Raw genomic sequence first — 21762 nt, 5'->3', positions numbered from 1 at the left:
AAAACAGATATAAGAGGTTTCACCAGTAACCAGGTTTTCCTTGTATTCCTCCCTAGGTTTCTATCCTGATGGTCCTTTCTGTCTCAAGTCAACAATGCTTCTTAATAAAAAGGACTCCCCCAACCGCAAATGCACATCTCTATAAAAGCACCACCCTTTAGAGAAATGGAAGAGATGAAGAAAGCATTGTTAATATCCTTATACTTTTGGACAATATGGCCATCATCTTCCCCTCATATTACCATATCTTATGCTATATTGATCCTGAAAGTTGGGGAGCAAAAGGAAAGTGAGAGATTTATTCAGGTAAACTGAGTAGAAAGCCAGAGCATTACTCTTCCCAATATTTTTAATATTTCTTCCTATTTCTCCTTCCATTCGAGCCACATAATGTCTTCTATCCCTGAAGTGGGACATGGAAGAGGAACGGAGGCTGATGCTGTACATAGTAGAATGGGGATCATCTCTGGCATTTATCTGGTCCTTTAATGAGTATTAACATAGCTCAAGATGGCACTGGTTCCTTTCTTTGTCCATTATTAGTGAGGGTTTTTACTGACTTTGTGGTCATGAAAACCCCCTTTCTATGTTTGTGCAATTGCCATTTGAGGCACAAATTCAGGATTAAAAATTTATCTTTATGCTTAAAATAACTTGTTAATAATTAAAACATTTAAAGTCTTAGATATGACTCTGCCAACAATTTGGATCTAATTGGTAAACAGTGTTTAAATTCCTTATTTCATATGAGTTGTCAAGTTGTTTTTATTTATATAAAAAACTCCAGGCTCAGTCGTTTGGGTGTCCGACTTCGGCTCAGGTCATGATCTCACCTTACGTGGGTTCGAGCCCCACATTGGGCTCTGTGCTGACAGCTCAGAGCCTGGAGCCTGCTTCAGATTCTGTGTCTCCCTCTCTCTGCCCCTCCCCCACTCAAGCTCTGTCTCTCTCAAAAATAAATAAACATTAAAAAAAAAACACAATTCCAACCCATTTCATTCTATTTGTTTATACTTTGTTAGTAATGTCTAGTGTTACTACTTTGTGATCAGATTGTATACAGTGTATACACTTTTTCAGAAGTTACATTTTTGAGAACAGTGGTATTTTTTATGTTTTAAATGGGTGCTTGAAAAAAGATGCTCTTTATTTTGGCCAGAGTTTGATATATATGTACTTACTCATCCTTTAATTTTTTTTTAAGTTTTTATTTTAATTCCAGTTAATTAACATACAGTTGTATTAGTTTCAGGTGTACAATATAATAAATTTATCCAAATCGTCTTTATTTTTGGTTTCTTATTGTTATTGTTGTTTGTTTACTTGAACAAAGACTGAGTCATAAGTTCCACTATTACAATAAAATTATATTTCTGTTAATTTCTCCTTGAATCTCTAATAGTTTTGATTTATGTATTTTGATTCTTTACTATTCAACTTGTAGAGTTTTGTGACTATTCTATTTCTTACAAATCATTACTTTATTACTATAAAATGTACTTCTTTGTCATATGTTTTTATTTTGTTTTGCCTTGAATTCTAATTTTTCTCATTCCAATATTGCAAACGTTACTTGCTTATTATCTGCCCTTCACCGATGCATTAATTACTATCCTTTCACCTTAAATAAATAACATTGTTGATGACCATCTTCTAAAACTTTGGATTTATATTTTTAACTCACTTTGAGATTATTATTTTTTAATAAGGAATTTTAAGCAATTTATACTGTTTTGTGTTAACTGAAGTGCATTCATTTTATTTCTGATACCTTTTTACATTATCTCTTTTACATGGGTCTTGTTATTTTGTTATTTTCTTTTTAAAAGATTGATAGACTTGACTAATGAAAAATGTCTCAATATGGAAAATCAAAACACCTTAAGCAATAAGAAAACACAAGTGACCAACTGAGAAAAATATTTATAATATATAGGACCACAAAAAGATTTATACTATTAGTCTTTTAGAAGCTCCTCTGAATGATTTGAAATTATAGATAAAGACCAATTGAATTTTGGGAGAAGGTTATGAACAGATAATTCTTTAAAAAGGGGTAACAAATGTTCAATAAATGTCTGAAAAATTCTCAAACTCACAAGTCAGAAAGACTTATAAATCAAAGTAATAATTTGGTAGCATTTTTACCTATCAAACTGGTAGATCTTTTTATCACAATACCCAGAGTTTGTAGATTTGAGTAAATATTGGTAGTTGGTAGTTCATGAGTAAAATTGATAAACTGAGGTGTATTTAAATACAAATATTGAAATATGTATCCAAAGAATGAAAATGTGCAATCTATTTTCACAGAAAATTTACAAATGTGTCATAGAAAATAAAATTATTTTAGAAAAAAAGAAATATGTGCAAAAATTTGTCTACAATTATATTCATCATCAATATTTAAAATTATAAAACATTAAAAATAAAATTATAATTCCAGTTGAAAATTGGTTAAATAGGGTTGCCTGCGTGGCTCAGTCGGTTGAGTGTCTGACTCTTGATTTCACCTAAGGTCATGATCTCACTGTTCATGAGATTGAGCCCCATGTCAGGCTCTGCACTGATAGATAGTGTGTAGCCTGCTTGGGATTCTCTCTCTCTAAGTCTCTCTGCCCCTCCCCTGCTCACACACACTTTCTCTCTCTCAAAATAAACAAACATTAAAAAAAAAAGAATTGTTTAAAAAAATACAAGAAATTCTTAAGATGCAACATGAAGCAGCCATTAGAAACCATGTTTTAGAAGAACATCTAATAGTCATCACATATTTCATGTGAACAGCACATTTAAAAGAGTTTGTGGTTGTGTACACACACACATTTGAAGACTGAAAAAAAAAAAAAAGAGAAAGAGAGAGAAACCAAAGATTATAAACCCAATGTTAACATTAGGATATGGGGTGATTTTCATTTCTTCCTTATAATGTTTAAGATTTTTGAATTCTCAAAAATGAACATGTTTTATATGCAATCATAAAAAAAATATATTGTACACCTGAAGCTAATGTAACATTGTGTGTCAACTCTACTTCAACTAAAACAAACAAACAAACAAACAAATAAACAACAATAAAAACACTCAGCTAGGGCAGTATGCAGTTTTTGATAAAAAAAAAAAAAATTAATAAACAGGGTGCCTGGGTGGTTCAGTTGGTCTGACTTCAGCTCAGGTCATGATCTCACAATTCATGAACTGGAGCCCCACCTCAGGCTTGCTGCTGTCAACACAGAGCCCACTATGGATCCTCTGTCACCCCCTTTCTCTGCCCCTCCCCCACTCATTCCCTCTCTCTCTCTAAAAACAAACAAATAAATATTAAAAAATTAATAAATAAAATTTTAAAAATATAAAACATACAAGAAAGAAAGAAAGAAAGAAAGAAAGAAAGAAAGAAAGAAAGAAAGAAAAGAAGGAAGGAAGGAAGGAAGGAAGGAAGGAAGGAAGGAAGGAAGAAAGAAAGAAAGAAAGACACCTGAAGTCAAAGAGATGTCAGGACCAAATGCTGATAAAACACTAAGTAAAATGGAGATTAAAAATACCCCTGTGTACATCTTATAACTAGAGGTTTGTACTCTTTGGAAAAAAATACATTTCTAAAAACTGAGCAGGGCTATTGCAAAGTCCTAGAAATTTACTACAGGCTGGTGTATAATAATATTCACTATGGTTATCTAAACAGTCATGAGTCCCCCTAACTGTATAAGCCCTATTTATTGTCTTCATGCCCACAGGATAAACACGAGAGGCTTTGTGATATTCTCCACAGGATCTAACTACATTTTGATTACCAGCAAATAATTAAGGTCATTTCAGTATGAATTCCTCTTAGGAAAACAAGGATTTGAATATCAGGCTGGTTGTCAATATTCACAACTTTCTTTTAAAATAATATCAACAATCTCTTTTAAATATACAGAAGTCTCCAATATAATAAGAGCCATAATTCATTGAAACTCTACTATATCTTTTCTATGAATTATCTCATATAATTGTCACAAGCATATTAAAAACTAGTTGCCATCATTACAACCTTGTTGCTGAGAAAATTGACATTTAGCATGATTTGGGAGTGACCCAAGATTTCACAGTTGGTGTCAGAGACAAGAGTTAGGCCCTTTTCCTGTCTGCCAGTCTTTCATTCTTTGCACTGTCTCCATTTAATCAGCCACAAGATTGTTTTGAATTTTATTTTTGTGTTGTGACTTTTAGATAGAACTGAAATATCTTGATGGGATATGAAGTGAATTTCTAATTAAATGGGATCTTTATTGAGGCTATTGCTATAGAAACCCTCCAGGTTCTCATTGGAGAGGGCCTCTTGGGGAGACTTGGCTGGTTCAGAATCAGAAATAGCTGTGTGGTTACCAGGGCAAGGGCTTCTATCATAAGAGAAAGGGTACTCTTGGCATATTAGGTGCAGTCCTTGCCAAGGTTCTGATAATTGTGCCCCAGATGGATTTTTTTTCTTCTCTACCCTGACATTTCTCCCTTTGGTCATATGAACAGAGGGTTGATAATTCTAGTCCTCATGGCAAACTTCTTTGGAGTAGATTAAGTCATCAGTCCTCCAGCTGCTGCTTGGACAATAACTTTGAGGACCAGGGATTCAGGCATAGTAAAAGAGAACTATTGCTAGGCCAGATATGAATGCTATCTCTACCATTTACTCCATGATTGGTCTTGGCAAGATATATAACTTCTCTGGACTTTTTTTCCCCCTTCAATAAAACTGGAGTAGTATCTGCCTCAAAGAATGTTTTAAGGATTAAATAAGATAACGTATGTCAAATGTGCAGTATTAACATTCACCTGTAGTTTTCTACTGTTGTTAACCACATCACCCTAGGTATTGGCATGCTGGTTGTGCCCCATGCATTGTTATTGTTCCATATTCAATCTTAATGAGATACTGTCCACTTTATTTTTATTTATTTAAAAAAAATTTTTTTTAAGTTTATTTATTTCTGAGACAGAGCATGAATGGGGGAGGGGCAGAGAGAGAGGGAGACACAGAATCTGAAACAGGCTCCAGGCTCTGAGCTGTCAGCACAGAGCCCAACGCGGGGCTCGAACTCATGGATCGCGAGATCATGACCTGAATCAAAGTTGGGGGCTTAACCGACTGAGCCACCTAGGCGCCCCGATACTGTCTACTTTAATAACTTGTGTCCAAATGCCCAAGTTTAAAGTAGTCACTTTATGTACTACAAAGACTAGGTATTTAGTCTTCAAAACATATACACACATATACAACAATACTGATATACAAGATCTGAGTCAAGCAGTAAGTCATTTCTTATTAAGTTAACCGGTCATATTATTAGTTGTTTGCCATCTTAAGAAGCAAAGTTTGGAGAACTGTAAGGTGGAACTATAGGCCTAGAATATTTTGATTAGGGTTGGGAGGGAGAAGAGTCTTATATTCATTATTTTTGCTACAAATACTCACTGAGCACCCATTCTGGGTTAAGTATCATAGAACATGGAAAAAATGAGATGCTCTCTATGTGCTTTAGAGGTTCACAATCTGGTGGAGAGTGTGGGGAGGTAGACACTCAGGTGATTATAACTCAAGGCAGTATGAGGTGTTATAGGGGCTGGAGTGGCCATTTCCAGTCAGTGTTTGGGCCAACTGAAGGGGCCAGGCATCTGCAAGGAATCAGGATGCCTCAGGGAAAAGTAGGGTGGAAACAATAAAGACCACATCTGCCAACTTCACAATTTTGTCTCTCACTGGCTTTATTACTCACATATGTAAAACTGAGCCTCAGGATCTGGATGCAAACTCACTGAGGTCTTCTGTAACATGCCAGAACTGCTAACGGAGTCACCAGTGTCTCCAAGGAGGGTTCAGAAGTACAGTGTGATCTTAAAACACAAATATACTCCTATACTAGCTACATAGTTCTGTTCATAGTGCCTGTACCTTAAGGCCCCACTGATAACTCCCTGACAGACCTTGGGGAAATACTTTGTCTTTGAGCTTTGGTTTCCTCCTATTTTGCATGGGGTTAATAATGTATTTTAAAGTTTACTGTGAAGATTAAGTGAGATACTTCTTGAGGTGTTCTAACTCATGCTAAGTCTTCTACAATTATTAATTTCCTTGTTGCTTTTTCAACTGCCATCACGTGCCTTGCCTTAACTTGGATGAAAGTTCTGCAGTGTTCACTGTGGTTGATGGCAATTACAGTCTCCTTCATTCCTTACTGTTTATTATTTTGAAATCACAAGGTTGTCTTGGATAGACCAGGATGTTGCTATGAACCATATGTGCCAGTTGACAAACTCTGATTAATACTTTAGTGTCATGAGTTTTTTTAGAAGTTTAAAAATGCAGTGGAATTGTGTTTAACAAGCAAATAGAGTCTAAGTTTGTTTTAAACTGTTCCCTCTTTCTTTGAAAAGTATACCACTTAGATATAATTAAATTTTTCTGAAAAATCTCAACCAATTTTGTATATACTTTTGTCCAACTACTAACAATAACAGAAAGTGTTTAAAATGTTAATTTTTTAATCTTCAAAAGAATAAACAAAGATATTTCTTTAGGAGAAAGAAAGTGGGATTTTGCAGGTTGTCCAAATCAGAGAACTCATTTTTTTTTTTTTAAATAGAAAGTGAATTCAGATCCCCTAAAAAAAACATCAGTTTTATCTGTTTTCTAAAAATGAATTTTTTTAAGTTACATTGTTCAGGGTATGTCAATTTAAATCTAATGATTCAGATTTAAATCTAATGATGTTTTACCTGTGAATTAGAGCATTTCATTAGTTCTTAAGTTTTTTTTCTTTTCAGTGCCTGAAAGGAGACAAGATTTGGTTTCAAATTATTCTACTAAAGATTACTTTTTCGTTTATAATGCTGGCTCTTGGCATGTAAGGATTCCTGAATATGCTAAGGTATAAGGTGGCCATTCCATTTCTAGATTTAAAAGGTTTATCGGATGTGAATAGGGGGCATGTTGAGATGGGGTGAGGCTATCACAATATCATTCCTTTGGGCTCTCTTTCTTTGGAAAATACTAACCTCCCTCCCTGAGGTGCAGCTCTGATGGGCATTCCAGGGTTAACACAGAAACTGGGGAATGCACCACTAGATCACCTGTGTTAATACGGAGTAGCCAAAAAGTATGCCACAAAATCAAACTGTGATATTAAGTTAAAATATTTAGCCATGCCCTTGGGTCAATGGAGTGAGACTCAGTTTTACCTGGCTATAGCATAAGAAATTACAGATCTTTGTATTTCTTAAGTCATTTCCTTCTATTTAGATTGTAGGAATGGCACGTATCTGCAAAGACCCTCCTGGGTCTCCTGGGTAAAAGTAGTCTGTGTTTCTGTTTTCAAACAGGAAAGTTGTAGAATGATGGTTTTCCTAAAGATTTGGAAGGTAGAGTGCTGGGTGTGCTAATGATGGTTTACTCTAAGATTTCTATTGCCCTTGTCATAAAAAGGCCTCAAATTTAAAGTAGAAGTCTAAATTTATAGTAGGTGACTTCGGTATTTTCATCTCTAAATTCACAATATGTCATAAAAAAAAAACTGAATAATGATTTGTAAGTCTTCATTGGTCACCATAGGACTCAGTAAAGTAGTTAGTTAACTGGCCTGTGCTGGTTACCAGTCAATGGAATTTGAAGGGATAGGCCCGGACATTAGTTACTGGAAGTATAAAATTGGAAAACATCTCCACTTGTTTACAGATCAGAAGTGCTAAGCATTGTTTGTTTCTTTCTATTACCATTTGGACCTATTCCTTTTCCAACAAGTCTTTTGAGCCGCAACCCAGCACCTCCCCATTAAGAGGCTCACATTCCTCATAGTTTGCTAAAGGCTTTGTATTGTACTCTTTTTTTTAACTTTTTTTTTTTTTTTTTTTTTTTTTTTTTATGGTATGAGAATTTTAGCTGTTGGGGTAAATATTAGAAAGGCAACAGTGACAACATGAGTTTCCAAAATTCTGTGAAGTCTTGTTCTAAATGAGTAAAATGAGTTAGGGACATCCAAACTATTTCCTGGTTCTATTTCCCTTTTTATTCTCTTGATTTTACTGAAATAGAACTACCGATTGAGAGGCTGGCTGGAAACACTCAAGACTTGGTACTCTATAAACAGTGTTACAGGCTGTTTGGGCTATTATAACAAAGGCATAGACTGGGTGGCTTATAGACAATAGAAATATATTTCTCACAGTTTTAGAGGCTGAAAATCTGAGATCAGAAGGCTAGTGTGGTCAGGCTCTGATAAAGGCCCAATTCCAGGATGCAGACTGCTAACTTCTTATATCATCATGTGGTGGAAAGAGAGCTAGCTGGCTTGCTGGTCTCTTCCTATGTAAGGAGGACTTCCATTCAAGAGGACTCCACGTTAATGACATAATCTCACAAATGCCCCGCTCCAAATACCATCACATTGGGGATTAGATTTCAGTTTATGAATTTTGTGGAGATGCAGTCTCTAACAAGCAGCTTTCTGCTCCTGGTGCTTTAAGATGTTTGGGGAATGGGGATAGGATATAGTACCTCAATACTGTTCATACATATTTTCATCAGAAAATTTAAGAGAAATGACTTTCAATTACTGAAAACAAACACCACATGTCTGTTTATTGAGGACCCACTATGTGCAAAGCATACACAGTTTTGCCCTTATGGAGCTTCCATTTCAGCAGCATTTCACTACAAATAATGAGACAGCGACTTCTTTAACCCTTCCATAAAGCTTCTAGTGGGAATCACTAGCAAGGCCTAAAACGTATCAGATTGGAGACACATTGAATAAAAGTAGAAATATAGGCAGGACCAGAAGGGAAAAAGAAAAATAAAAAGAAATGTGTGAGCACATTGGAAGCCAGTCAGTGGCCCAGACCACTCAGCCCTGAAACACACGTTGTCCATTGTTACAACAGTTTACACCACTTAAGGTGAGATCCTGTTGGCACCTAATATGTCAGGGAGCTGATATTATCAGTTTGGGCCAGTAACCCCGAGTCAGACTCAGTCGAATTGCTGAAAGAAAGCAGCAGGTTTTTTGACTGCCAGTCTAGACTATACTTTTCTCCTTTTATGGCTCATTAGAAAAACATTTGTGCTGACCTGTAAGCTGATAAGTGCCAACTGGAGTCAACTCACTTGAGAGGAAAATTATTTATGATTACAATTTGGCTGTGAGACTTCTTTAGTATTTCTTTTACTCTGAATCAAGAATTGAATTAGGGCCAAAAATTGCATTCTCTCACCTCTCTGAGAAAGACCTTTAGTAGCTCTACTGAATCACAATAGATCCTGTCCTTAGGACACATCCAAATAGCCCCTGCTTAGCTTTTTTCTAATCATACACTGTCCTTCCTGCCTAACTCATCTTCCCACTAAACACACTCTTGACAAATTTCCCCTTTTCTTTAAAAACTCTCTTCTGGTCTGTCTGGGTTATGTATTGGCCTATTTATTTTGTGTGTGGGTGGTTTCTGTGACTCCTCCTAGCTGAAAAATTTAATGACTGAATCTGAATTTTCAGCTCTGAGCATAATGGAAATCCTTACCACAATGCATGTGCACCTGCTTCACTTCTAAGGCCCATCTGAGTTTGCATATCTGTGGTAGTTTAGCTCAGGAGACTGGACTGAGCTAGTGAGGCCTAGATTATGGTTTTGACGTGTAGGTGCCAGTTAGCACACATGTCCTGCAGGCCAGACTGTACTCTGAACCCAGACAGGTACTCTGCACATATATGGCCATGGTCTTGGAGAACCAGATGAGAGAATGAAGGTATACCTGTGTAAATCTGTCATCATAAAAACAACTCAGTTGTAAGGCTCCTTGATGAGGTGTCTCATCTCGGTAGCAACTTCTCTGCAAATAAATGTGAGTGTATAAATATGTGGTGGATACATCTGCAAGTTTTTAAAGTGAGAGCTTGACAGGTTTGGGCTAGTCCCAGAAAGCAGTCTAGGCAAAATTACCATGGTGCCAGTACACAGGGTGGAGTTTCCATAAGAGTTAGGCCACTGCTGCTCAATTTCCTGCTTCTTCAGCCATGGAAAAAAACAAGCTGCAGTTTTCTTTATAAACCATTGTATAAATGACTCTATGTCCTCAGGGGTGGTCAGATTCAAAGAACTCTGCTGAAGAGACTTCTCTGGCCATAAAGAAACAGTTCGGATTGAGAATATACCTTGTGGCCAGTTACCACATGGAAAGAAAAGAAACAAAGGGAACATTCTTGCCCTCTAGAAGGTTAGGGGGAAAGACTGTGAAACACGTGAAAAAGACACAAATAAGTCAACAATGAAAACATGAAGAAATATACTTACCTAAATAGAATTAGACACATGCAGCCAAGTAGCCTCATCAATGGACAGCTTCACATATGAAGTAATTTTTGAGCAGAGTTTTGAAGATATATCCAATGTAGTAGGAAGGATATTCCTGCAGGGACATAAATGATGTTTACCGAGTAGGTTACACACAAGAGCACAAAGTGTGAGCTGTGGAAATGCATTTCACTTGTGCCATTGCCTTTCTCTTAAAATCCAGACAAAAATCTGTCCTTAAACCTCATAACCTTTTGTATCTAGTGATGCCCTAATATCCTCATGAAGGCTGTACACCAATATCCTAGTTCTTTTTCTGGACACAAGGTGTATTGTATTTCTCTGCCTTCTGTGACCATATTACTTGTGTTGCCAGTGAAATAAGAAAGAGGTGTCAAGTATTACTTCCAGGAGATTTGCTATGTTTAATACTGTTGATAACTTCGTTTTTGAAACTCTCTTTTCCCATCGCTTCATGACATCACTCTTTTGACTCACCTTTTACATCATTGATTTTGTATTTTAGATATAAAACTCAAATAAATCTCATCTACTTTCCTGGGTTTTAATTAATATATATGTAACTAGTAGGCTGATGACTCCTAAATATGTTCCTCCTGCTCCAGTACATGCCTTACATGCAGAGGCCTGTACATGCAAAGGTCATTTAAAAAGCCACCATATCAACAATTGAGTTTATCTCTCCTCCCAAATCTGATCATTCTTTAAAGTCACAAAATTGTTAGCTGGGAATCTTGTTGCTTTCTCTCTCTCAACAATAGTTCCCCAATACAATTTGCGACCAGATGTTTTCTGTCTGTTTCTAAATTTCATCGTTCCATATCTTTCTTTCCATACTCTCTCTCTCCTCTATAATAACTTCTGGATTGGTCCTATTATCAATCCATTCTCCACGGAACTTTTGGAGAAATCTTTCTAAAATACAAAAAGTTATCATGTTTAAATCCTCTTGCTTAAAATCTTTGATGTCACCTCATTATACTAGAGTTAAAATGCAAACTCTTTGAGAGCTTTTAGTGAGCTATCCCTTACTTAATAGAATGGTTTCATCACCTGCCACGTATGCTTTATACTCCAGCCATGCTGCTTCTCTTTTGCTTCCCTGAACTATGTGCTTTCTTTCCTCTGTGCACTTCTACATCATGCTGTTCCCTGTTAGTGGACTTCATTCACTTTGATAATGTCTACTTTTTATTTTAAAGCAAACGAATAATTGTCTCTCTCAGAAAGACTTCCATATGCTTCAACCTGTAGCACTCATCACTCTGATTGGTGGAAGGCGATTTATATATCAGTTTCTCTTCCAAAACTGTGTTTTGCATGTTGTTCAACACTATAAGCCCATCTTTCATTTGTGTATTTCCCACATCTCTTAAATGCCTGACATGCACTAGGTGTGCAATAAGTGTTTAATGAAGGAATTAGCAGCTGATAAATTGGGAAGCCTATGATTATGAGTTTTGCTTTCAACTGAAGAACTTTTGGGAACCATTACAGAAATTTAATAAGGTGATAATATACAGATGATACTTGCAGAGGGTAATAAAAATGGAGAGGAGTTGGCATCTGAAATTTAGCAGAGATGGTGTGAAGTCTGTTGTCGATAGTAAGAGTGGGGAGGAAATGAAAAGCTATAGGATTCTGGCTTTTGATTCCCCAGAATTTCCTTTTTCATAATTCTCACTGTAACTCATGCCTACTATGTTTAAAGCTGGTATAAAGTGTCAAAGGCAGAGATAGTAAATACTTTGCAAGTTCAACTGAAGGGCAGACAACTTGTTCGAAGAGGTAAACATTTAAGCCTTTAATTTTGAAGTCTTCCACAGTTTTCTTGACATTAATGTTGCCTTAATTTTGATGTTTATGATATGATCAAAGACACTTATCCTATATGTAATATGTCTTTGGTTTTCTTTTTACTTTTTTTACTAGAAAGTCATTTTTCTCCTTTTAACTACTTTTGTCTATTTTATTTTACTTCTGTGTGTGTGTGTGTGTGTGTGTGTGTGTGTGTGTGTGTGTGTGTGGTGTGTGTGTCTGCATTTCTTTTGTCTCACTGGACTGTCCAGAATCCTGGAAATGGAGAGGGTGATTGAGTGTGGTTGGCTCTTACCACAACCATACAAGTAGGTGAGGAATAAACTTCCCAACACTGCTTGGGCTCTCAAATCCTGTGTCCTCCCAATTCTTTCAGAGTTGGCAGCTTGCTTATCGTTAGCAAAAGCTAGGCATAATTTCAAATGTTACATTGCAGAGAAATCACTCTCTCTGTCACCAGAAAAGAGAGAGACAGAGGAAAGATGACTTTTTATATCTGGAACCTGGCACTGTCAGCCATTTGAAATTTGTCTCCCAGACTGTCTGGCCTTGGCTTGGAGAAGGCAGGGTTGCTGTGTAGCACAAGGAGGTGCAAAAACAAACATGGGCACAAAACCAAATACTTGACTGCAAGAAATGTTCTGAAAGTTATAAAAGTGAAATACTACTTCCAGCTGTCACTTTATGCAAGGATTAAGTTGAGCTCAAGAGGCTGCAGAAACAAAGTAAGAAAGTGAATTATTCATTACAGTATCTATGCAAGTTGTAGAAGATGCTTGGGTTTTCTACTGATGGATTACTGGTGATCCCTTTGTCTATTCATGTACATACTCACTCATTCACTTGTCTTTATGTATATATTTGAAGACATGTTGCTGTTAAGGGGGCAAAGCTTCATATTCTTTTCTTCTTATAGCCAAGAACACTCTGCTCACTGGTCACCCTTTCTTTAACACATGTTGACCCTTATGGTGGCTCTCTCCTAGGCTTATGATCTGCACAAAGCATGTTGTTGAAATGAACATTATCATCCAATGATCGGAGTGTAAGTCCATTAAACACAGTTAAGTGCATAGTAAGACTTTTTGATTGGTAAGAGGGTGCTTAGACAGATATGTTCCAACCATTGTCTTCTAGACGTTGATATCCATAATGTACAGCTCTTCTTCATGGTGGTCTATCAGAGGTACCACTCACTGGCTCAATGTCCATACATGGATTAGAAACATGTCATCATCCATGCCTATACATGACCACAGCCAGTGTCAGTGTCTGGGAGTCTTTCCATTGACTCAGTTTTTCCCCATCTCAAGGCCACTTCAGAAGCATGCAGCAGAGACATAGATGGTGAATTAGCCACATACTTTGCACTGCCCCAATCCTATATCTAATTTTCATTTTTAACATGGAAGTTGTTGCCTAAAACTCATATAGATGTTTTATTAGTTTTCAAGGGACTGGGGTAGGGAGGACTTACTTTCGAATATTATTTTCAAATATTATTTAAGAACCCAGGTTTTTCTCCCTATAATCTAGCTTGCTAAAATCTCATCCGAAATCTAGTATTTCTCAAACTGATTACCCTTATTAGACTTTGATAATTCACGACTGTAGGAACTTTTGAAGCACATGCTTACCTTATTCCTAGTCTCAGAGAAACACTTCCACATGTGGATTTGAGAGCCATGCACTGGAAGGAAAATAGGCTAATCTGATCATAAACCATGGAGCCCTCCTAAAACTGTATAAACACCGACAGAGGTATTTCTCAAAGTCTGAGCCAGAAGGAAGGCAACATTTTGTGAAGTATGTGAACATTCATTCAAATTCAAAGCCTTCATTCAGCCTGCGGAATTTGTACTAAGCAGTATGTCTCATCCTCTGCCAGCCGGCACCCAGCATAATATTCTGAAAAATTAAATATTTTTGCTAATGGTGTTGTTCCTTAACTATTTAAAAATATTTTCTAATAAAGGAAAAAGTCAAGTCATGTCAAGAGTAATATTTTATGCTATTCATCCATTAAAATCTTGAGTTGTATAATGAAACTCTTAAACTCTTTCAGGATAATTTTCATCATTCTGAGTTAATAGTCATACTGTACAAGGGCTGAGAGCTACCTTTTGTCCTTTGCTTATAGATACAATATAGTAGGTATTTATTTATTTTAAACTTTATTTATTTATTTTGAGAAAGAGAGAGAGAGAGCAAGGGAGGGGCAGAAAGAGAAGGAGAGAGAGAACATCAAGCAGGCTCTGCACTGTCAGCACAGAGCCTGATGTGGGCTCGATCCCACGAACCATGAGACCATGACCTAAATTGGTACCGAGTCGGTCACTTAACTGACTGTTAAGTAGGTACTTATTATATAGGCTCTTTGCACTTTGTTTCAAGTTTTTCCTTGACACCATTAAGTTTATTTTTAAAAATCTTTTAGGAAGAAATTATCAAACTGCATTGTGATATGAGAACACTAAAAGGAGGAGCCCAGTTATATTTTTATCACAGAAGAGTACTGTAAATAACTTCACACTCATGAGTCAGAGATGTCATCAATGAAGAGCTTGCACTTGTGAAAAAATGAAATGTCTGTAATTTTCACAAGGGAGGATATCCATTTTGAGCAACAGTGAGGTTAAATTAAGGCTGTTGAAGGATTATGGAAAAAACAGTAGCCAATACCATTTATTTTACACTTACTATGTGCCAGGCACTGTGCTAAGTACTCTCCTGACTTGGAATTATCTCATCTTCCAAACACTCCTATTAGATAGCTGCTTTTGTTATTTCCATTTTATTGCAAGATCTGAAGTACAGATGAATTTAAGCAATCAAGAGTTATAGGCCAAATTTGTGGGGAATAAGAAAAGGTTTTGTTTTGGGAACATAACATTCTTATATCTTGAGATTCTCATTGGCTTTATTATAAAATCACTTACGAAGAAATTTTTTTAATTATTGCTATCCATTGGGATAGTCTTCCTGTCACATAGAATTATGCTGACTTGACTAGGACAGGGATTTTCAAACTTTGTTCCTTGGATCCCTAAGGGTCTTTGAAACACTTTTAGGGTATCTGCAGGTCAGAATTATTTTCATAACAATACAAAGCATTATTTGCATTTCTCACTGTGTTACATTTGCACTGATAGGGCAAAAACAATGGTGAATAAAACTGCTGGTGCCTTAGCACAAATCAAGGCAGTGGTTCTAAACTGTACTAAGGGTCATTGTATTCTTCTCCAAATAGTCACAATAAACAAACAATTTTTTAAAAAGCAGCTTCACTTAAATTGTCCATGCTGAAGCAGCATAAATTACTAAATTTATTGTTTTGATCCTTGAATATACATCTTTTTGATATTCTATGAGAAGTACATGCAAATCACTTCTGCTATCAAAGTATGGTGGTTATCTCCAGGAAAAGTACTTGCGCAATTAATTGGGTTCTGGCCAGTTTTCACTATTTTTTTATCTGAAATAATGTCTGAGAGACAGACCATGGTAGTTCAGAGATGGGTACACACGTTCTCAAAAATGAACAAAGTGAGCCTGACTCTTCAAGGAAAATAACTGACAATATTTTTGGTCAATGATAAAATACAAGTTTTAGGGCAATATTCAGAATTTTGAAAAACATGTCCATCGGCATGAGCTTGAAAGCTCCTAATACTTCAAGACTTTTCTATGCAACTGTGATGTCATTGAAGTGTGTGATTTTTTAAAGATTCTGTATAATAACAACTGTAAATGACCAATGCATAATATTATAAAATCATACATGAGTAAAAGATCCATTCAAAATGCAAGATATACCAATGGGTTTTAGTGTAACAGAATATGAAAAGTTCATTGATAATATCAGATTTCACACTGCAACTAATTTGTAAGAAATTACTACTAGTTGACTTTGAGTAGAATGGTAGAAGAATATCCATAATTCTCTGAAAGGTTATTAGAATCAAATTTCCCTTTTCTATATACATATCTATATGGGGATAGATTTTCACATATACTTCAACCAAAGTAACATACCCCAGCAGATTAAACATAGATGTAAATATGAGAATCCAGCTTTCTTCTGTTAATCCAGACATTAAAGAGATTCATATTGGAAAAGTGTAAAAAAAATGTCACTCTTCTCACTAAATTGTATTTGGCTTTAAAACAATTATTTTTATAAAGACACATTTAATTTCCAATAAATTAAATATTGATATATACAACAGACACAACAAAAGGTCTTTGGGGTCTCTAATTTTTAAGAGTTTAAAGAGTCTAGAACTAAAAAATATGTAAACCTCTGTTCTTGGAGAAACAAAACCCCATGAGAGAAGAGTTTACCTGCTCCTAAAGACTGGTAGAGGGAAGATATTCGTGTGGGAAGTCAATGAAATGAAGGTAATAACATGGCACAGCAGGGTGGCGGATCAGGGCCAGCCAGCAAAATGGGTTAGATTGTCTACGTTTTATTTTAGTTTAGTAAGGAAACTTTTCCTAAAGTGATTTTTAAAGCAATCGTACTAGCTTGTTCTCTCTTTCAAGACATTTTGTTTTTATAAAATTACAGCCTGGAAAACACACTATGTGTTTAGTCTGAGTAGGTAGCCTGAGCTGTTTGTTAAATACCAGATCTCAGATTTGTGGCTGTTCCTCAAAAATAACTACACGACACCGGCAATTAAATTTATGTATCATTTTGATTATTTATACTTTAGTGAATCAAAGGAGGTAAATAGTGGTCTGCAGCTGAGCACTTTCATCAGCATTTTTCAGCAAGCCTTTTAGATTCTCTCCATTATGAAGCTGGATACAACACACAATCTTCCCATTGAAAAATCTGGAGGGAACTGTCACCCATGCTACTTCCATCCCAACATCTTCCCATTTCTGGAGTTGGGTGTTGCTGCATTGCAAATGTGCCCTTTTGAACCATGGAGGACAAGCATGTTTGGTCTCAACTATTTTCACAATGTTCCATCTTTTACTAATGATATTGTTGATCATTCAGCATTAGGGCTTCTTTAGCCCTGCATCTCAGGGTCCCATGGTATCATATGTAAATACAATATTGCACTGAATTGGATAAGCAGTCAATGGCCTGGTAGGAAGATTACTGAATAGGTGGGTTCTCTTTCACTGATGCTCCTGCTCCAGCTGTTTTGACTCTTCAGGTGATGAACATGTCTTTAATTCAGACTTGCTGAATAAACGGTATGGGTAACTTCCAACTTGCCCTAGAAGATAATCTTCAGTGACTAGGAACTGTGCATTAGATGGAAGTGAACTAAATCACTTCCAAAGTCCCTTCCCACATTTAACATTTGGTGGCTCCTGGATTGCTCTGCCCATTAAATGAAAAATAGTTAAATGACAGCAGAGGGAAACATTTAAAACAACTGGGGGTGATTGTATTTGGCCTGAGCCTCCTCATCTGCAAGACTGAAGTGGGGGAAGCTTGGCTTTTCTCAGTGTAAGAGAGCTAATGAACATCCACCTCAGGACATGCCACATAATAAATTTAGATCATACCACTGCTTGTCATATCTAAAAAGGAAGAAGTAATCTGCATTTTGAAGCAGACTATGGGAACAATCAGGTATTTTGGAGAATCTGAGTAACTGGTTTGAACGAATGGAGATAATCTTCATGGGGCTTGGAAACTGCAAAATTAACCAAGAAATAATTTAGGTTTAAGAAAGGAGTTAGATTGCACATTAAAAAAAAAAAGTGTTTGGGGTGCCTGGGTGGCTCAGTTGGTTAACCATCCAACTTCAGCTCAGGTCATGATCTCGCGGTCCGTGAGTTCGAGCCCCGCGTCGGGCTCTGTGCTGACGAAAGCTCAGAGCCTGGAGCCTGTTTCAGATTCTGTGTCTCCCTCTCTCTCTGACCTTCCCCCCCATTCATGCTGTCTCCCTCTGTCTCAAAAATAAATAAAGGTTAAAAAAATTTAAAAAAAAAGTGTTTTTAAATCTGTCTATAGATCTTTGTCATCAATAACAGGAAAAACCTCCTTTATATGACTAAAAAAGTATGTTTAGTATCACTGGTAATTCTGTACAATTAGGAAAAGCTGGTGGTCTGTGTTGAGAAAGGTTTTGAGGCTGAGCTTGGATCAGAGGGAAAAATATCATGTCTGAGTAATAATTGTAATAATAATAATAATCGTAGTTAATTCTTCCTTTAGTTTGTGCTGAGTATTATTATTCCCACTTTATTCATGAACTGAGTGTAGACAGTTTAAATAATTTGCCAGAAATACATGATGGAGTTGGGATTCAAATACTAAATCCTTCTGAAAGACTACTAGTCGCTATGACACTGTGGATAAATTATTACTTCTTAGGACCTTCACTTTCTCATTTCTAAAAAGTTTTGGACTGCATTGCTTTATAAACTCCCTTTCACTTAAATGTACTTTTGTCTCTGAACAGTCCATTAGAATGTCTCATACTCTGGCAATCTTGCCCTCCTTTCAATCCCTGGAATATTTATCACCATTTGGCCATTCATTGCTATGCTGGGAATTGCACTGCTGGTTACATTATCCTTTTATGCATTTACATCCTGTTACTCCACATACTTAGGAAATGCTTTGAGAGGAGGGATGCTTCCATGTCCCCCCACAGTGACTAGCATAGTATCTTGCACATGGTAAAGTTAATAAACATTGATCGGTTGTTTGATATGACCCAGGCCAACATGCCATATTATATTATATTATATTATATTATATTATATTATATTATATTATATTATATTATATTAAAGTTGGGCCTAGTATTGCCACAGACAGAGGGGGCAATAATATGGTCATTTCTGAGTCAGTATTACCTGAGGTATGTTAGATTTAGTGATCTAGAGTTGAAGGTGCACTCTATACCAGAGCCGATGCTCCCTGCCCTTCTGACCGTTATGAATGACTGTTTATCTTTTTGCCTTCATCAACAGCAACTATTTACTTAGCAGCCTGACTTAAGACATTCCGAATATATACTCAATGAAGGCTTTCTTTCACTATTATTTTTCTGTGGAGGGTAAAATGCTGTCTTGTTTTTCCAGTTCTCCTCCTAAGTGTGATGATTTAGATGTTCCTGCTGTTAACTGGCCGATTTTCCATTTCCTTCTAGCATTGAGTGCCCCACACTTCTCCACAGAAGCCACTAATGAGCTTCTTGCCTTTCAGTCCCAGCCCCCCACCCCAACCCAGTTCATTAATAGCATAGAATTTCAGCAATGCCAGATATTCTGGACCTTATCTTTTCTCTTTCTTTCTATTGCAACAAACAAACAAACAAAGGAAAACTTTTATTTGCTGAAGTCACTAACTCGGTCTTGTCTGCTTTAAGACCCTAAAATTGAATTTATGCAAGAAGCTTGGAATTAGCTTTTCAATCGGGCTGAAAGCTTACAGATTTGACCTCAACTTTCCAAATGAGTATGCCTTCCCCATTTTTTTTTTCCCCTCTTCCCATGTTCAGTCTTTTTCAATGGTACTTCATGCTTCTAAGTGTGCTTCTTCCTTCTTCTTAATTAATATTGACCAAGTTCCCAAGTATATGAGGAACAATTCTAGGGACTGTGTGGATGGAACATAGAAATGAAAATGTTCCTGCCCCATCCCTTCTGCTTGACTTCTGGCTCTAAATGATGCCATTCATTCTACCCGCCTGCTGGCCCCTTACACAACTTTCTCTCATTCAGACAGTGCCAAAGAGCATCAATGCCCTTTTGTCCTGCTTCTCTTATAGCCTTGTAGCAGCACAGAGCACAACAGAACTGTCTGCAGCACAAATCCCATTCCTGTCAAACCTGCTCTGCCTCCTGTCCTCTGATGAACCAGCAGTCTTCACAGCTGTGTCTTCCCAGAGTGGATTTCTGAATACAAGGCCTGATGTTTCTCCTCTCATGTTCTTCCTCAGTGCTTCTTAGAGAGGCTAAGCCGGATAGAGAGCCACACCTGTGCCTCTCAGTGGATAACTCCACTTGTTGGTCTCTGCCTCCAGGTTCTCACAAACCACACCTCAGTGGAAATTGTGGTATAATTTTGCCGTCTTCTTGATGTCTTTTTATTTTTTTTCCTGCTTCTGTCTCAGGGCTCACAAATTTCTGTACCTCATAAATGCATAGAGATAAGTGCAAAGAAAAATGAATATATTTCTGCCTCCTTCAAGCATGCATAAGTCATCACTCCAATGTTCATAAACACATGTTGAGTCTGCCTCAGTGCTCTTGCCCAGACATGGATGATGTTTTATTTTCCCTTCTTTGAAAAATTCTAAGTTTCATCTCTTGTGAAATTGTCTTGGACTTCACTTCAGATTCAAGTCCAACGTGCGTGAAGTCATACAGATGAGTAAAATCTGTTCCCAGAATCCGTGAGGTAACAGCAAGCTTTTCCCAGCCTTCCCGGACATCTCCCCGTCTGATCAACAGTGGGAAGTTATAAGTGGTAGCTTTTCATACCATTACATTAATTATGCAGGGTGGAAGCATTTGTAAGCTTTCTGTAAAAAGACAGAAAACTAGAGATTATAATTCTTTTATGTTTGTGAGGTACTCCTCACTGCTCTACTTGCAGTTACAGATTTTTTTTTTCCTTCTAAATGTTCCACTCTGAATTTTGGAAACTTGGATGTAGGAGTTAACCCAGAATTCACTAATGGGGATTAGTCCTTATCTGAGACTTCAGACAGATAACTTTTTTTTCCTTATCACTGAAGCATGTTCATGAATGGTTTCCTTGCCTTTATTTTCCTAAACAGTTATAGAAAGTTCATTCCATTTTGCTGAATACAATACTCTTCAAAATTTCACAACACAAACATACAACTTACTTATCTCCTGGGTATTATCTAATATACCATGGAGAGATGAGAGCTTTCCCCAAGGCCTTCCCTTCCATGAACTTTTGTGAATTTATTGCTGGGCCCCTGGTATCTCCAATTCCATCTCTAACGACTTCAGCTACATTCTCAATGCATCTTCAGTATCTATGGAGTATTTACTATATGTCAGATCTGTGCTAGGGATAAGAAGATAACTAAGAAATGGCTCTACTCCAGTGAAACTCGGGTTCAGAGGTAAGATGGGGAGGGAAGACATGGAAAGTGGTGACACATACACAGTTTGTTACAATATAATGTGCTCAATTTTATAAAAGGAAATTTTGTGGGGTACCCCCATGAGAACGTTTTTAACTCTGCCAGGGGAGTCTATTGGGAAAAAAGGCTTCACTTAGGATATTGGAGTTCGTTTTGAAAAATGGGAAACAATGCACCACAACCTGGAGACAAGAAGAGATTTCAGACAGGGAAGTTAATGTTGTCAAATGCTTAGTGGCCATGAATAGGCCAGACTGGCTTGAAGAAGGTAAGAAAATTGATACAGGAGGAGTATAAGGTCTATGAGCAGAGAATCTACAGTATTTGACTAGCTTCCCTTTGTCATGTAAATAATTATAGATTATTCTGAATTTACTGAATTTACAGGCACAGCTTGAAGATGGGTAAGACTGGATATACCTACTGCCCTTGTCATTCTTTTGCTTAGTACCAACACTCTCAAAATAGTTAAGAAGTAAGTTAACTGATGTTCCCCTTC

General features: G+C 36.8%; 1 long non-coding RNA gene across 4 annotated transcripts in view; it reads right to left on the bottom strand.

Annotated features, from left to right (window-relative positions):
• The window catches only part of LOC102962755, a 260546-nt gene that overhangs the window by 100488 nt on the left and 138296 nt on the right, over positions 1 to 21762 (bottom strand). For all 4 annotated transcript variants that reach the window (XR_006217730.1, XR_446076.2, XR_006217729.1 and 1 more), the window contains one exon: positions 10321 to 10435. This is a non-coding gene — a long non-coding RNA (uncharacterized LOC102962755). The remainder of the gene's footprint in view (positions 1 to 10320; positions 10436 to 21762) is intronic.

The sequence above is a fragment of the Panthera tigris genome, chromosome B2 (genome assembly GCF_018350195.1).
Source record: "Panthera tigris isolate Pti1 chromosome B2, P.tigris_Pti1_mat1.1, whole genome shotgun sequence".
Lineage (NCBI taxonomy): Eukaryota > Metazoa > Chordata > Mammalia > Carnivora > Felidae > Panthera > Panthera tigris.
Note: the sequence above shows the minus strand (reverse complement) of the source record. Positions and strands in the feature narration are given on the sequence as shown.